The following is a 19,642-nucleotide window of genomic DNA, read 5'->3' on the forward strand; positions in this document are numbered from 1 at the left end:
CACAAAACCCCTAAAATAAAGTGGAAATGGAAGAAAAAGAGACAGCCAGGGCCAGAATGCTGCCACAGGCAGACTTCCCAGAACTTTAGGGAGGCCTTCAGAGCTTCCAGTTGATCATGGATAACCGAAACCACAGAAAATAAAAATGTGGATAAGGGGACTGTTCTATAGAAATCTAAAGGGGAAAATGAATCTTTGATGGAATAGAATAATAATGGAATAGGGTAGCTAGGTAGTAAGAAGATGGAGTGCTGGACCTGAGTTAGGGAGATTACTCTTCATGAGTTTGAATCTGGTATCAGACATTTATTAGTGGTGTGACCCTGGCCAAGTAACTTAACCCTGTTTGCCTCAGTTTCCTCATTTTTAAAATGAGTTAGAGAAGGAAAGGGCAAACTACTGCAGTATCTTTGCCAAGAAAAGTCCAAATGGGGTCACGAAGAGTCAGGCAAGATTGAAAACTACTCAACAACAACAACAACAATGGAATAGAAGGCTTCTAACCTTTCCTTATTAAAAGGCCAGAACTGAGTAGACATTTTTAAACAGAAACATAAGTTCTAAGAGAAGCATAGAAAAGTACACGTTTGTTTAATTAAAAGTAAATATATGAGGTTGGATTGTTTACCTACTAATAGAAGGATAAGAAACAAATGCCTTCTCAGACCCATAATATATTAAAGTATCATAAAAAAAGGGTTGAGGGTTTGTGGGTGGTTTTATTCTGTTTTAATATTCTTATGAAAAGAAAATGGGAAGAATGGGGAACTATGCTGGAGAAGAAGGGAGGGAAAAAAGGAGAAAAATAAAAACCAAATGACAAAGAATACATAGTTATAGAGATTAAGTAAGGGGATAAAGTGTCCCACAACCCTTACTTTCATCTGAACAAGATGAAGGAAGATTCAACATAGTAATATATACATAGATAGAAATACTTTAAGCTCAAAATGAGAGAGGAAGTCATAGGGACAAGTGACAGGTAGAAATCTAAGAAGGAGGGCATGAGAGATAAGGAAATAGTCATAAATGATATAAACTTTATACTAGAGGGAAGAAAATAGAGAAAGGAAGAAAGAATAAGTTAAATCAGAGGCAAGGTAAGGGGAAAAGAAAAGCTACAAAAAAAGAAAAAAATAATCAATTAATGTATAAGATTACAATAGCCAGATAAACTCTCTCACTTTTGAACCACTCTTCCCCTTTTTTTCTGTTTTGTAATGAAGAGGATAGAAGGAAAAAAGAAAGGAAAAGAAAAGAAGAGAAGAGAAAAAAAAGAAAAGGAAAGGAAAGAAAAAATATAAGAGGATGGAAGGTGTAGGGAGCCATCATACCCCCCCCCCCCCGGCTGACAGAGTCACAGTCTGGGGAAATGGAGACTGAAAAGCAGTCCCCAGAAAATAAGGCGCCAATGGAATCCCCTCTATGTGACTTCTTTCTCTAACTTCCTTTACTAATGGAATTGTTATGATTATTGTTCTCTACCCAATACAGGAAAAATAATATGAGAGCAAATACATATAGGGTTAACACATATATGTCCCACTTTAACCCCCTTAGAAATGTACTCCCAAAAGATTACATTCACAGAATTAAAATCCAAAGATCACCACCAATTACCCCTCCTTTCTTTCTCTTAACAGAGGTACATTCAGAGGCCCCACACCTATTGCAGGCCATGCATGACAGATACATCAATCATTCCTCTGAAACATAAGTTACAGACATACTTCACTGGTCATTATGTTTACCATAACCGGGCAACTTTGCCAGGTGCTTGAATCAAACACAAGAAAAATTCAGCTTGGAAATTGAGGAAAATTCCAATTCTGGTCTGCTTTAAGTTACCCTCTAACCCTGAACCTAGCTAAAAAATATTTTGTTACCCATCTCCCAAGTAATTGTGATTGATTGTCAAAGCCGATCAAAAGCAACAATGATTCTCCTAGCTAATCATCCCATAGGTCAGGGGGAACTAACCTCCAGATAACCCTGTTTATGTGATCCATCTATTTCAGTTATAGCAATGTTTTGTTGACTGTATCCTTAGGCTTCCCATCTGTTGTTAGGTTCTATGGAAACATGTATGTTGAGAAATGATTTTGTGCCAGAAAAGTATGTACTCACTGAACCTATAAAATAAACGTAAACCCTGTGCATGGCAGAACTCTGTATGATGCCTAAACACAAGATTGAGCATACTGTCTCTCACCACTTATTCAACTGACCGCCACAGCTAGACAGAGAACCTTGAGAAACCGCAGGCTCGGTTCTCTAAGGGAAGGGAATACACAATGAACAATCATAACTACGAATGTGAATGAAATGAACTCATCCATAAAACAAAATTACAGCAGAATGGTTTAAAAATCTAAATCAGTCAATATGTTGTTTACAAGAAACATACTTTAAATTTGAAGATATGCAGAGTTAAAATGGGGGCTAAAACAAAATCTATTATGCTTCAGCTGAACTCAAAAAGTCAAGAGTAGCAATATTGATTTCAGATAAAGTTGTAGTAAATATAAACACAGCAAAAAGCAATAAGCAGGAAAATTGTGTTCTGCTTAAATATATCATATATTATGAATCAATATACATACATAATAACATAGAACTTAAATACTTAAAAGAAAAATTACTCAAATTAATGAAAGAAATAAAGAACAGAACAATAATAGTTGAGGGGTGGGTGGAATCTTAATATACCCTTTTCAGATCCAGAAAGATCTAACCAAAAGATAAACCAAAAGATAAAAAAAAGGAAACAATTTAAGGACCTGAAGAGAACTTTAGAAAAATTAGAGATGGCAGATCTTTGGTGATTACCTAATGAAAATAGAAATAAATGTATATACCTCTCAGTTGTATATTCCATCTTCACAAAAATAAACATGTATGTGAGAATAAAAATCTCATCTAAAATGTAGAAAAAAACCAAAAGCACTAAAAAGTATTCTTACAAATTATAATACAATAAAAATTATCTTCAAAAAAGAACTTTTAAATAAAGAATTAAAATTGGAGACCAACAAATTTTTAAAGAACTGGTGGGCCAAAGAACACACTAGATAAATAAAAATTTTCATCAAATAAAATGACAATAATGAGTCAACAAATCAAATTAATAGATTGCAGCTAAAGTAGTTTTGAGAGAAAAATGTGTAACTCTAAAAGCTTTCATTGACAAATAAGAGAAAGAACAAATCAATGAACTGGAAATCTAATTTTGAAAAGCTTAAGCAACAATTTAAAAATCCTTAACTAGGTACCAAAATAGAAAATTTGAAAATAAAATATAAGATTAAGTTAATTGAAAGCAAAAAGATCATTGAGTTAATAAATTAAACTAGGAACTAATTTTTAATTGATTTTTTGAAAGATAAAAACCAAATTGTTCATATGACAATGAAAAAGTAGAACCCAAAATAACTGAATATAAAATAAAGAGAATTATAAACTATATTGTCCAGTTACATACTTTATAAAATGATAACTTAAAGGAAATATATTTATACATACAAAAATATAAAATTCCCAGATTAACAAATGAATAGTCTAGATTAATAACATAATACAAAAAAATAAAGAAATTGAACAAGTCATAAATGAACTTCCAAAGGAAAAAAGTCTCCAGAATTAGGTAGATCTACAGGTAAATTATGTCAAATATTCCAAGAACAACTCCATTACTACAAAAACTGCTATGGGCACCTTACTATTTCCTTCTAGGATAAAAATATGGTCTTGATACATAAATCAGGGAGAGACAAAGGAGAAAAAAAGAAAATTACAAATCTCCCTAATAAATACTAACAGAAAAATTAAATATTGGCAAGTAGACTACATTATCATATTAGAAAGATTGCATTCTATAGAAGATTAGATTTATAACAGAAATGCAGAGTTGGTTCTACATAAAAATAATAAAAGCTATTTAGCAATGTCAAGAGATATCAATGAGGCTTTTGTCAGAATCCCAGGACAGTTTCTATTAAAATCTTTAGAAATAATAACAAAAAATAACTTTTCCCTTAATATAATAAATATCTCAATTAAAAAGCAAACATTTTATGTAATGAAGAAAAGCTATAGGAATTTCCAAATTAGAAGTAAAGCAAGGATATTTGTTATCTTCCTGACTATTCAACATAGTCCCCAAAATTCTAGTTACATCACTACAAAAAGAAAAAGAAATTGAATGAATTAGCAGAAGCAAAGATATAAAATGTTTATGCGTGTGATATAATCTATATACATAGAAAATTTTAGAAAGACAACTAAAATTAATTGAAACAAAATTTGTTGCAGTCATAGGATGCAATGTAATTCCATATCAACCATTGGTAATTCCCATCAATTACCAAAAGCAAAAACTAGAAATAAGAAATTTCACTTAAAATGCCACAGAAAGTATAAAATATTTGGAGGTTTATGTACCAAAATGCACTCAGAAACTGTTTGAATCCAACTCTAAAATGTTGTTTGTAGAAATGCAGACTTAAAATTATTGAAGAAACATTAATTACTTATGGATAAGTTGAGACAATATAATGAAAATGACAAGGTATCTAAATTATTTTTCCTGCTTAGTGCCATATCAATCCAACTGCCCAAGGAATAATTTAAAGAGCTAGAGAAAAAATATAATAAAGGAACAAAAATCAAAAATGCTCAAGAGTAATGAAGGGAAAAATAGGTGAGAAGGAAAGAAGCTTACCAGCATCAAATCTCAAAATGAATTATGGAATATTAATTATTAAAAAATTAAACATTCATTAAAGAAGTCGATCATTGGAATAGGTTAGATAAACAACATACAGAAGCAAATATAGTGCTATAAAATTCAATTTCTCCAAAGACCACCAGCTACCAAAATAAAGACTTTGTTATTTGACAAAAATTATTGAGAAAACTGGCAGTCTAGCAATCAGGAGTTGCAATCATACTTTCATAAAAACCACACTAATTTATAATGATTATTAGAAATGGCAAATATGGCAAATAAAATATTATAAAAAGAAACATTTCTAGCAAAAGTTTACCAATGTTTAATATGTCCAAATCAAATCTTCTCTAAAATTTGTAGTCTGAGAGGCTAAGCAACTTTCCCAGGATCACACAGCTGTTATGACAGAGGTAGAGTCCTTGTCCACCAGTGTTAGTAGATGATTCTTCTTTTGAGAGTTTTTGTACCAATGAAATCACAAGTCTAAGTCCTACCTAGAATTATGCTATATTCCTAAGAAGATAGTAGCTAAAGTTTCAACAGAATTTGACCAAATTATAAAAAGTTCTATTAAAAAAGAATTAATTGTGAAAGAATTCGACCTTCCACTTTCAGAATATATGTCAAACATGTAAAAATGGAGATTTGAACCCCGGACTTCAGTCCCCAGAAGTCCTTGCTCTAGTTCCCAAGATGCCCTCTAATCTCACTGAGATCTCACCTGAGTGAGATCAAAATTTCTATTTAAACTGGCTGTAAAGCCTACTGAGGTCTCTTTCTCTTCCTGCTTCCACTTCCAACCACACACATCTCTCAAGATGTAGTGTAAGTGAAATTGAATGAGCCTTTTGGCCCTCCTAGACGCATGCTTTCTTATTTTGTATTTTTCTTTATTTCTTAATCTTTAATAAACCTCATAAAATATAATACCTTTAGCAGAGAAAGTAATTTTTAATCTTAAACATAAACACAAAAAAGACTAAAAAAAGCACTACAGAATTGAATAGAGCTCTGGTAAAATTAAAATTTTAATTAATAATATTTATATAGTTATATTTAATATATTGATAATTACATTTTAATAGTTTGTGTATATTTATATAATAGTTATTTTATTTTAAATCTTTATGTAGAGTTTAACAGTTATAGAGAAAGAATTTATATAGTTTATTACAAAATTTACTTTTCATTAATTGGACATTGCATATTTAAAAACTAATAATATGGCTTCAGTAACTTATAAATAAGTACAGAAAAGTAGAAATTTAATCCTTATTTTATAGATCATGGCTAAACCAGAAGACTAATCAATCAGGGAAATAAGTTAAAAATATGCAAACACAAATGAAAAATAAAAATAATTTGTCTAATAAGATTGATTGAAAGACCACATTATAGTGTGGATTATTAGTTATTGAAAGACCACATTATAGTGTGGATTATTAGTTATCACTAATTAGTATTGGTAGGACCTAGCTTTATATGGCTAAAATATTATTTAACCCCATAATTTTACTATTGAGGTCAAGCTGACCTCTGAGACACTCCAGGGATGCTAGGTGATTGTAAGGAATATTTAGATGTCACTCAGTGCTTGTTTTTGGTCCCCTCAGGTCTTACTTTAGGTTCTCCAAATTAGATTGACTTACCTGCTGATAAATATCTCAAACTTTGGAGACTACTGCTTACATGAAGCCAACACTTGTCTGACCTCTATATAATTTTTTTTTTAAACCCTTACCTTCCATCTTGGAATCAATACTGTGTATTGGTTCCAAGGCAGAAGAGTGGTAAAGACTAGGCAATGAGGGTTAAGTGACTTACCCAAGGTCTCACAACTGGGAAGTGTCTGAGGCCACATTTGAACTTAGGACCTCCCATTTCTAGGTCTGATTCTCAATCCACTGAGCTACCTAGCTGCCCCCTGACCTCTATACAATTTAACTTCACAAAGACTTGGATAGTAAGCCACCAAAATAAAAAGCTCTCTACCATTCCAGCTCTCTCTACCAAGTGACCTAACAAATTTCTTTCTAAAACTATTTCATATTTTGGGATTTATTCTAACAAAGAACAATAGAAAGAATACAAATTCTATACAAAACAACAACAATATGTTACAAGACATTGGTGGTAAATATCTGCTGGAGGGTAGAAATCCTCTTCATTTATCCTTCTCAATTCTCTAAAAAGCTACTCTGACATGGTTACTACAAAGAGTCAGATTTTAACTAACAAGCTCCCTCCTATCCTAAAGTAAAAATAATGTGGGTGCCAAGGAGAAGAGGACATTCTAGGAGTACTCAGGAAAGCATGATAGAAGCTGGGGAGCAAGGACATCCTGGGCATCAGTCCTGTCAAAGTATAAAGCCATGGAGAGGAATTGCCATGGAAGCAGTGTGTAAAGTGGAAATTTAAGGGGACCTTGAAAATATCAAAGTACTCCATCTTTAACCACTATTTTAAATGGGGAAAAACCAGATTTAAAATGGAATATATTTAATGAGAGAGAAATGTGGGGCACTGCCTCAAGTCACTGACCTAAGATAAATGCTTCCAAAAATTTACACAGAGAGAGGGAGAGAGGGAAGGGTGGCCATGCCTCAGACTGACTAGACCAGTGACTAGCAACCTTTTGAGCTTGGTGTGTCAAATCGTCAAAAAAACCAAGCATAACTTGGGTGGCGTGTCACTTTGAGAAAAAAAAAAGCCACAATTTCACTATATTTGTAGTTTAAATAACAAAAATGTAAAATTGTAATATATAACTGTATTTAATAAACCAAAACCTAATTATTTCACTTACCTGCTTAGTGATTTTTTTGTTTCTCTGTCGGTAGGTTTCTTTTGTTGGTCTTGATATTATTTAACTTGTGTGGGGTGCCCTGAACTAAGATAAGTGAGGGAAGGGGAGATTCTTTAACTAACTTGCCTATTAGTGATTTTTTTGTTGCTGAGTTTCATTGGCTAAATCTTCAATTGGAGGTTGGTATTTTGTACACTTCAAGCCCAAGCAAGTGCTACTAACTTCATCTATCACTTTGTTTCTTTTGTTGGTTTTGATATTATTTAACGCTGGGAATAAGATCCCACAAAAATATGTAGAGGGGAAAATTGTGAGTAAAGCCATTGCTATATTTTTCCATGGTGGTAAAAGTGTCTGATAATAGGTTCCAGGCACTCCTCCTTTGCAAGTGGGCCAGAGCCCCACTCAGTCTTCCCTCGGGGCCCATACTGCCCAGCCCCACCTCTCCCCAGCCAGCTGGCCTGGGGGCATCAGGAGAGTAGCAGCTACCAATTGCCAGCCTGCTTTATGGGGTTCACTCCTCCTCCCCCCCTCCCCCCCAGTCCTAAGCCCTCCGCCAATGTGTGGAGCAGCCCACCTCCTCCCCAGCTAGGCCTGAGCATGGCCACGCCATAGCTGAAGGTGCATAGTTCCCCAGTGGAAGCTCGCTGAGCCCATATGCAGTTGTGTGTCATCAAAAATGGCTACATGTGTCAGTGCTGACACACATGACATAGGTTTGCCATTATGGGACTAGACACAGACTCACTGACTCTGAATTACAGAAAGATTTACTGGAAAATCAATAGACATTTTATACATTCAAGCAATTAACATTTTCAAGAAATTGGAGAATAGCTTTATAGTGGGTACATTCAAGCATTTTAATATTTAAAAGAAATGATCAAGAGTTAAAGACAAAAGTTTTAATCCAGAAATAAGGGACAAGAATATTATACAAAGGGAGGAGGAGTTCAGGACTGGATTATCTGGGAAGGGCTGATATGAGGATCATTGAGATGGAAAAGCAAGAATAGATACCAAACTTCCATTTTTGTGAAGTGGAAATTGAGGGAACCTTAAAATTTTCAAAGAACACTGTCTTTAACCACTATTAAAAAAATAACTGGGGAAAACTATCACTTAAAATGTAATGTGTGCACGCCAGAGAAAAAGAGAGAGAGAGAGAGAGAGAGAGAGAGAGAGAGAGAGAGAGAGAGAGAGAGAGAGAAGCGTGACTATTGATTAAGACAAATGCCCAAAAATTTACAGAAAAATCCCATATTTGTAGGGGATTTATAAGATTATTGAGTAGCTTTACAATGGCTTTACACTGGACACATTTAAGCTAATTAACATCTTCAAGAAATTGGGGAATAGCTTTACAGTGGGTATATTCAAACATTTCATTTTGAAGAAATAATCAGGAAATTGGAGACAGATACAAAGAGAAGAGTTTGGGATTAGATTATCTGGAAGGGGCTGATGTGAGGATGAGGCCAGGCATTCTGTTTAAGATTTAATATTTAGGATTTGATCAGACCAGTCTGGGACACCTGCCCCAGGCAAATTCCCAAACAAACTCCAAAAGACCCAAATTTGTCCTGCTTGAAGGAGGGGGCAGGTTGACCTTGTAAGAGAAATAGATGGGGGTGGAGCCAGTTTTTAGGTATTAATAACTCTTAATAACTTGAAATAATACAGTAATTTCTCACTCCACACAGCTCTAACAAAGAAAACACTTTTCTCTTGCATAGATGATGACTCTGGGTAAAGGAGACTCAGACTTAAAGTAGTTGGTACAAAATAATCCCCATCCTCTAACTCAGAGGTATATTTTCCACTTTGAACCAACAAAAGGTTGCTAGAGAGACTGGATGGGTATTTGACTCACAAAGGTATGGAAGCACAAATGTAAGGAATGCATGGTTCAAAGGATACCTTGCAACTCCTTTTTTGGAAGATCTTTATTCTTTTTGTGGAATTCATACCAAATTCACTTTTGGATACTGCATCAAAGTGGACAAATTGTTCCCTTGCTTAACGGGATTAGCTCCCTACAATGTACAAGTATCCCTTCCAAATGGGGGAGGGGTTAATATGAAAATATTGCCAAACTTAAAAAGAAATCAACATAATTGAAAGCAGAAAATAACTGAATTTAATAAAGATCTTTCAAAGGTCACATGAAAATTGATAAACAAAGAAAAGTAAGAAAATCCAAATAACCAATTTCCAAAAAAAATGAGAATGGGAAAACAACTTACCAATGATGAATAAATCAAGACAATCACTGGAAGTTATTATAAATAATTATATCTCCAAAAGACTAAGGGAGCAAAAGAAATTATTAGATAGAGAAATGTAAAATCACTCTACTTAACAATAACAAGTCAAGAAATAGATATCTAAATAAAGCAATATCATGAAAACAAGTCAAACTGTTTAACAATTTGCCAGAACCAAATGGAATCATGAATGACATCTAACAAATATTGAAGGAAAAAGTAATATGATTTTCAAAAAAGAGAAAGAAGATCCAATTGAGCAGAATCAAGAAAACAATATGATTATGACTATGTAAATGGAAAGCACAAGAAGAAAGTAATTTTTTAAAAAAATCAATGCTGGGAAGTTATAATAGTCAAATCATTGGACTTTTTCGATGTGTGGTCTAGTTTTGCTGAATTATCATTTTTCCCTCACTTCTTTATTTATATTATAAGACATGGCTCTTTGGAAGGGGGAGGAAGAGAGATTAATTGAGAAACATAGTTAATATAAAAACAAAAGACATTAGTGAAATATTTTCATAAAAAAAGAAGACCCAGTTATTTATAAAACAAATATAATTACAACCAAACCAGAGAAAGGTATGACATAAAAAGGAAACTACAGAACAACATTATTAATTAATATGAATGCAAAAATATCAAATAAAATATTGTAAAGTTCAAAACAACAATATATTTTTAATCAGTATAATCAAATTGTATTTTTACCCATTTCAAAGGCAGCCTCATTTTAATACATTAAGTACTACTCTGGAGTTAAGAAAACCTTGCTGCCCCTTGCTTTTATGCGTATTAGCTGTCTGTTCTGGAGAGATTTATTTTTAGTATATATTGAATGATTTTTATGTCTGAGTTTTTAATTAGAGGTTCGAATCAGTTTTTTGACCTTTGTATACATTCCTTTGTTCTTAGGAACTTCAAGAAATGTTACACACACATACACACACACTCCCTATAAAACCTGATTAAAAGATAAGGAGATAATGAGGCTCTTCCAGATAAATACTGACTACCTCACCATCATCTATGGGGGTAGGTAGGGGATGTAGGTCAGGATGGACCATCTCCCATTAACTATTTATCAATCAGAGACATCTTGGGATGTCCAAAGGAGGTGCTGAATAAAGATCTCTCAAACTATATGGACCTATGTGAAGGGACTTCCTTGTCTTTGATTATCAAGAAGATTATAGATCATTAATTTATTGGTTAATGCTAGGCCAATCAATAAATTAATACTCTTACCAAAAAACCGGTCTCAAAATTTTTATTTGTCACAGTTCATTGGCAGGTCACCTAATTTCCTAAACCTATTTCTTCATATGTAAACTAGAATAATAATACTTATAATAATATTAGCCCTTTGATAGTATTGTGAAGCTCCAATGAGATAATATATATAAAATACTTGGTTAACCTTAAATTGCTATTTAAATACCAGCTATTAGCATTACCAGGAATGTAAGAAAGGTTCAACACTGGGGAAATAGTATCATATACTATATGAACAACATAAAATAGTAAAACACGTACAATTTTATAAAGGAATGTAAGTTTAGTGGGATAAGGGATAAGGGAAAATGCAAAAATTGTCTCTAAAAGGGAGAGAGGAGAATGTAGCTATGAGCCCTGGGAAAAGATTCTAGAAGGAGAAGGCACTGCAGAGGAGGGTTTGGGGAATTAACTAAGGTAGCTGTCACTATACAACTGTCCTGTCTCTGAGCTGGAAGGAAGAATGACTGCTCCATCAGCTTCTGTAACCTAAATAGTTTCATGGAGAAATTGGGAGGATTTGGGGCTTGGAAGATACCTAGGAGGAGATCTGGTTTTCCCTGCAATGCTGTGGACAATTGGCTGTGGACATTTGACTAAGGTAAACCAAAGGGTTTGATATCTGGGTCTTTGGGTTTTTTACCTAGGAAGCTAATTCCAGGCTTAGGGAAGGACTCAGTCCACTTGTAGTCCATTTTCACTAGCCCCTTTAGAGACAATTAAGGTTAGTTGATTAAAAATCTAGAATTCCTAGTCTAGAAAGTTAGTCAGATAGTTTGGGGCTTAAAAAGATCAGGGAGCTGATAAGAAGGGTCTAAGAAGATCAGAAGGGCTTCCTCATGAGAAGAGCGTAGGAAGTGGGTGGAGGTAGAGCTTTGAAGATTCAGGGACATATTGGATCTTTACTATCACTTCCCTAACTTTAATAAGCAAAATAAACTTATGTTTTCATATAGTTTCAATGGGGTTTGTGCTTCACTGGCCCTGAAAAGGTCCCTAATGGGTTTTTCATTACCAATCCATCTGGGTCCTTCTCTATCCACGTATCTCCTTTTGGAGATACATTTCTTTTTCAGGGATATAGAAAGACGTATGGCAAAAATTTATCACTCATTTGTTAAAAATACCCCCCCCCCAAAAGCATATAAATGGAAAGACTTTTGCCCTGACATAATGGGAAACATTTAATCTGGGAACCAAGTATTATGTTCAACTGGTTACACACAAAGGAAACATATGGTTGGGAAATTCATACCTCTAATATTTCAAGGCTCTCAATGTCCTTCAGAGACATTATTGTACTATTCCCTCAATTCTCTCTTTTGAAATAGTGTATCCTAAGCCTGATAAAAGTCAAAACACTACTGAGGGCTCTTGAGCTATAGTTTTGAATGAGTTCTGTCCCATAGAATGCTACATAGCTGGAGTTGCTTTCCTTGGGAGTTCATGAGAGGAAATGGCCCTGGGTACCTCAATAAGAACACCAAGATTCCATCTAACATACATAAAAATGGTCAAGATAAAATTTTAAAAAGCAATCTTCATGTAAGTGTGGTAAAATATGCATTCCATTAAAATTCTGGTGACTGATTCCTACATTTTCTTTTGGGGGGAATTAGCATGGAATTCTATAATAGAATTCTATAGTATAATTTTTATGGGAGAATTATCTCCTCTCTGTGGTAGAAAAGTGCTGCCAATTAGATACTTACCACAATACAGAAATGATGGAGGTAGAAACCTAGGTTTTATGACTAAGTTCAAGCATAGGTTCAGAACTGACAGAAAACCTAAACAATGATGTGGAGTCTTACAAGGCTTCTTATAGGCAAAATTATGTCAGTGACAGAGAAAGAATTCATTTATGTATTACAATCTTGTACATTCTTCTTAGGCCATAAAAGTTAGAGAAGATAGATCCATAATCCAATACTTCCTTTGATGTCATAAAAGTTGAACAAATTTAGTTAGTCAGAATCTTATATATCCCTGAAGGAAACGACTTCATCAAACAAACTCTATAGGTAAACTAAATCAGGTTACAGATTAAACTACTTTTAGAAGATTCACAAATAGCCTGAGTGAGGAGAAAGATTTATATGTTGCCAAGGAATCAGAGACAGTTGAGATTCTTCCTCTGGTTTCTTATCTAAGAAATGTTTAAGGCTCTTAAGTAAAATTTCACATCCCATGGGACAGGTTTTCATCAGGTGATATTAATATTAACCAAAATTTGCAAGAAGAATGGCTCTGAGTCCTAAATAATAAAAAGGAAACATAAAATTCCCATAATATCATTTTTAATGTATCTAACCATTGACCTATTGGTACCAATGACTCAGTATTGCTAGCAATACTGAAATTCTACCTTGATAAAGTTATTGACAAAATAGAAAACATTCGATATAAAATATTCCAAACTTTTTTTATAATTGCAAAAAAACTAGAAACAAATTATGTTTAGTAATCAAGGAATGACTGAACACATTACAAGAAGAGACCTGAGGAAGGGTCAAATAGTCTGGTCTCCTCATTCTACAAAACAAAACAACCTGAGTATAGGTTTGACCATGTTGAAACCAACATGCATATCTTTTGAAATAGAGCTAATAATCATAGTGGAAGTATACAGGTATAGTTAATATATAATCCTTTTGTTTGGTTGGGTTTTTTCCATTGTTTCCTTGGGTATGCTATATTTTCTTTTCTAATGCTATTGTTTGAATATTTGAGTACCTGTACTTGCCATTGAAAGTTAAATTTATTTTTAAAAACCAATTTCACAGCTATTATTATTTAACTCAAACAAGCAAACTTCGTAGAAATACTCAGTCAAGTAGAAGGTCAAGTACTGGTGGGGTTGTTACATGCAAGAAGTTGGATATTGAAAAGAAAAAAATCATTGTTTAAATGGTAATTTTTTTGAGGGACAATATTAAAATTATGTGCTTTTGGCTACTTCCTGCACCCTTGTATTTCTGCTTTGAATAAAGAGATTTATCCACTTTCAGTAGGTATCTATGATAATTACATCATCAGTGAGGAAAATTAATAATGAATTGTTAGCAATATTTTGTGTAATTAGGATCTTCTCCCCAGAAGTCTAAATCCCAGCATCCCACTTTCATTTTCACATTTGTGCTAAGGTAGGAAGGATATAAATTTTGCATAGCTCCACCCCTCACCCTCTTCTCCCCCGATTGTGCTGGGAAAGTGGGCTTTTTGGCCAGGCAGGAGAATTTATACATGCAGGTTGACTTTTTGTTAGATAATTAGTTTTGAACTTCTATTTCTTTTAGTTTATTTTCTTATTTTTTATCTTTTTTTATTTTTTTTATCTTTTTTTATTTATTTATCTTTATTTATATTATCTTATTTATTATCTTCTTTCTACTTCAAATGTTTAATAATAAAATTTATAAAATATAATACTTGGAGTTTTTGTATATTATTTTTAATCTTACAATTTCTATATGAAATCATTTTTTCTTAGTCTCCCAAGGTCAGGTTGAAACAGCCTTCTTCCAAGTTAAGGTTGCGCCCTGCCTCCAAGCTATCAAACAAGGCTGAGACCTTTTGTCTTTTGCTTAGACCTAGAAAGAAAAGCAGGGTTGATTAGGAATGGTGAACTTTGACATCTGAAGTAAGTTCTGTTAAGGGAAAGGGAGTGCTGTCTTCATTGAAGATCCACCTCCCTTGTGATGAAGTAATGAGGGTAGAGTTGAGGTCTTTAAGTCCAACTCTTCATTAACTATTTACCAATTAGAGATGTCTTGAAGTGTCCAAGGGAGGGACCGAATAATGAATTCCTAAATGGTATTTATAGATTTGTATGAAGGAATCTTCAGGTCTTTTGATTTTTCAAGAGGATTATAGACTTCCAATTTATTGTTTAAATGCTAGCCTAATCAATAAACTTATATTCTCAACCAAAAACCAGTCTCTTGACTATTTTTAATTGTAACATCCCAAAGGAAATCTGATGTGGTTAAAAGAGCACTGAACTTGAATCAGGAGTAACCTGGAATTGAATGATGCCTCTTATGTATTGTCTGTATAATAGGAGATGCCAATTTAGCTTTCTTGAAAACAGTTCTTCAGCTACAAAAGAGGGGCAAGTACCTACCTGTATCACTTACTACAGAGGGTTGTTGTAAGAATTAAAAGAGAAAACATATGTAAAATCCACTGTAAATCATCAAGCCTACAAATATAAGGAAATGGAGGTTTTTGGTTTGTTCTTTTACTCCTCAAATTATAGCATCAAAATAATCAGGCTTTGCTGCTAGTAGATTTGCATAATAAAGATGAAAACTGGGCTAGACATGAAAAATAATGGCCTTACCTTCTTATCTTTTGTTCTAGTTCAAATTAATGCAAAGTAAGAGGATTTGGGGAATAGCTTAGCATTTAAACCTAAGTGTGTTTGTTATCTTTAAACCTCAAAATTGAACTGTAAATTCTTAATCTTAGTCTGGGGGCACAATGTCTGGCTTTTCTTAGCTGGGTTCCATGGCTATGGTTAAAGACCTGTCAACCATCCCTTATCAAGAGCAGACTCTAGACATTACCTTAATGGAAATGACTTGGCTGACCCTGAAGAAGTCACTTTCCCACAAGAAGGGATGCTCAGAAAAAACAATACCATAGTTATCCAGAAGAGGACTTAGCTGAGACTATGGGACGCGCAGGGCAACGTGTCCAAGATGCCCCAAAGACCTAGTGGAACAGAGCTCTCAGCAGATGCTACCTACACATGAGTCACTAGGACAAGCCATCGATGTGAAACCAGCATGGAATAGGAGCAAAGATTGGAGCCATGTGCCCCAAACAGCAGACCACCCCTGAAGCATTCAAGGTCATTCTGTAGTAGCAGAAGTGTGAGTTGTCCCATGTGTGGAGTCTGTCATGGAGGATTCCTTTGCAAGCAAGTCTATTTATGAAAGAAAGTGCCCTATGCCTGTGGGGGAAATTTATTGTTGCTGACTGATCAAATATGCTACTTCATTAAATGACTTCTCTTTGTACTAATTGTGACATCTGGCAAACTAGAGAAAAAGTAAACACATTGGTGATGGCCTCATGAGCTATCATTTTGAGTGAATGTAGACCCACAGAGTCCCTTAAATCTGTAGTAGCTGCTCTGAAGACCCCATGGGTGAAGCATGGTAGTCTGGATGAAATATGTAAATGTCAGCTATTTTTATCATCCCTTAGCAAAATTCCTTTAGAGATTTCTACTCTTTTGATTGGAAAAGGAAGAGCTTCAAGTGCTCCTTGTCTTTAATCACAAATTTTTAATTAATGAATGGGGATTTTCTGGGTAGAATTTTATTGAATTAAAAATGTATACAATAGAGGAACTGTTAAATTTATGCAAATATGTTTTTGAAAGATGATACAAATAGGTAACACTACATGTTGGGGATGGTTTGATTTGGAAAAAATATTTTAGAAGCTTGTCCATGGTGAATATGTTTACAACTTCTTGGGTAAACATTAATGAGAAGAAACTTAGATGAAAAACAGTTCTTTTTGAATAGTTCCATAAATTTTCTGCCTTTGGAATCCATAATCATTTAAGTGAAAACAAGAAAATAGATAGAAATGAAATACTAGGGAGAAAAGATTAGAATCACAAAAATAATTCAGCTTGTGAAAAACAGCAGGCAGGGAGATAAAAATAAAAAAGTCTTGGGCATTTTGAATACTGTAGGAACATGCCTAAGGGAAGAAAAGACTATGAGAAGTGGATGATAGTAATTGGAATTATTCCCTTGAGGTTAAAACATTGTTTCACTAGAGCTAAGTTTGCTGTCTTGCTGTCTTTTCTATTGCCAATAATTTTACATTACAAAAATGGAAAGACTTCAAAACCAAAAGCTTATTATAATGTCTCATCATAACTTAGAGGCAATACTGGGTGCTGAAAGGCTATTCTAGAGTAGTAAAAATTCGGGCAGCTTCTCTAAAGATGGAGTCAGGTATGTATGCACGTGTGTGGCATCTATGTGTATAAACATTATTTGTAACGTGAAGTTACCTTTTGCCACAAAATATGTGTCTATATTTGTGTCATACACACATACACACCCACTTACATACAAATATACAAACATACCCTCTCTCAGCTCATCATTTTGTTTTGCTTTGTTTACTCTAATATTTCTAACCCTTCTCTCTCCCCCAAGTGTTAGTCCCACATCACCAACTACTTGTATATTCTGTGGACACCTCAGGATGTCCCAAATTGGACTAATTCTCTTTCCAAACTCACGTACCTTCTGAACTTTCTCATTTCTGTGGAAGACACCATAAATCTTCTAGTGACCCAGAGTTGATGCCTCAATGTCCTCTTCCACTTCTTATATCACATCACTTGCTAAGTCTTGGCATTCTAGCTCACTCTCTTCTCTGGCACTGTCACAATAGTTCAGTCTCTCATCACTTCTCATCTAGATACTTATAGTACTCTCCTAATTAATTTCCCTGCTAATGACTATGCCCTCTCCCATCCATCCTTTATAAAAGGGCCAAAATGATTTTCCTAAAATACAAATCTAACAATATAATGCCTCTATAAACTCTGGGAGCTCCCTATTGCCTCTGGGATCAAATATATGCTCATCTCTCCAGCATTTAAAGCCTTTTACAATCTACCTTTTCATGTGCCAGAAATGGGAGAACTTGGGTTCAAATCTTACCTCAAACAATTCCTAACTGTGTGACCCTGAGCAAGTCACTAATCCTGTTTGCCTAGCCCTTGCCCTTCTGTCTTAGAAGTGTTATGAAGGCAGAAAATAAGGGTTAAAAAATTTACCTTTTCAACTTTATTGTACATTACTCCCCTCCTTGTACACCATGGTCCAGACAAATTGGCTTTCTTATGCATCATCTTACATAGCACTCTACCTTCTACCTCTTTGTCTTTTCACTGTCCCTCGTGTTGAATGGGAGTCCCCTCCTCATCTCTATCTCTTTGAATCACTAGTTTCCTTCAAGGTTCAGCTCAGACATTAACATCTACATGGAACCTTTCCCAATTTCCCCAGCTGCAGATGTTTTCTTCCCAAATCACTTTACATCTACAGTTATCTCTTCACATCCCAAAAGTTAGGAGCATGGCGCCCTGGTGATCTGGACAATTTGTATAACATTTTTGGACTGTTTTCATACCAGAGAAGTCTGAATTTTTTTTCTTTTTCTTTTATGGGTTGTTTACAGTGCCTTATTGTAAATTTTGGATTAAGAATGCATTTCTGAGTTTCTAAACTTTTTTTGTATCATTTGTAGCTTCTGCAAAACTTCCCCTAAATTCCCATTTAATTCTTTATGCCAACCTTTGAGATATCAAAACCACAGTGGGTAAAGTCACGATGTGGAAGAGATAACTGTGTTTTGTTTCTGCTCTGTATTTGCCAATATATAACTGTGTTGTCTACTCTGGTTAGACTGTAAGCTAGTAAAGGCAGGAGCTATTTTGCCTTTGGTCTTTGTATCCCTAACACGATGCCTAGCACCGAAAGAGTACTTCATAAATGATAATTGTTTGATTGTTGATTATAGCATATCTCTTGTCTCATTTTGTCATTTAGTTGTGTCAGTCATGTCCCACTCGTGACCCCATTTAAGGTTTTCTTAGCAAAGATACTGTAGTGATGTGCCATTTCCTTTACAAGCTCATTTTACAGATGAATAGCTATAGCAAATAGGGTTAAGGGACTTGCTCAGGGTCACACACCTGGTAAGTGTCTGGTGCCAGATTGGAACTCATGGAGGGGAGTCTTCCTGATTCCAAGCCCAGTGCTCTATCCGCTGGACCCCCTAGCTGCCAAGAAGATTGGTGACCAGGTAATGAAATTGAATATTACAACTCATTAATTTTGTGAGCACAAATTTCCCTTATGCAAAGAGGCAGCATGGTGTATGTAATTAATAAGCATAATTATTAATTAATATAATATCTACTATGTGCCAAGCACTGTGCTAACCATTGGGGATACAAAATTAAAAGTGAAAACAACTACTTTCTTCAAGGAGATTAGATCCTATCAGCAGAGTAGGTAAAGAGGTATCATCAGGGTCAAGAAGTCTTAGGTTTAAGTCACACCTCTGATGCTGCTACCATTCTAACTGCATGATGATAGGCAAGTCATTTTGTTTTGTTTTTTTAGTCCCATGGCACCCTACCCTGCCAAAGCTATAAGTTATTGAAGAGATACAGACTTTGCATTGCTTATTTTGTGTTAAAGATATGGGTCTTAGCACTGAGGAGCATCTTGGGATTGTACAAAAATCTTCAATGTAATTCTCTTCTTAATTTCCTCAGTATTTTCTTTCTGTTTAATCCTGGGTCTAATCATTAGAAAAGGAGCAAAACCTGTCTCAAGAGTAAGGGAGACTAGATAAGCAACCAAAGTGATTCACTGATGCCCATAAATATATAAATAACTAGAGGAAGACTTCTCTTGAGTGATTTGTCCCTAGAGGGTCTTTGGAGTGTCCTGGGGATGAGCAGGCTTGGATAGATTGTGTTGATCTACACTGGTAGAGGCCACAGCT

Source organism: Monodelphis domestica, chromosome 7, assembly GCF_027887165.1.
Source record: "Monodelphis domestica isolate mMonDom1 chromosome 7, mMonDom1.pri, whole genome shotgun sequence".
In the NCBI taxonomy this organism is placed as follows: domain Eukaryota; kingdom Metazoa; phylum Chordata; class Mammalia; order Didelphimorphia; family Didelphidae; genus Monodelphis; species Monodelphis domestica.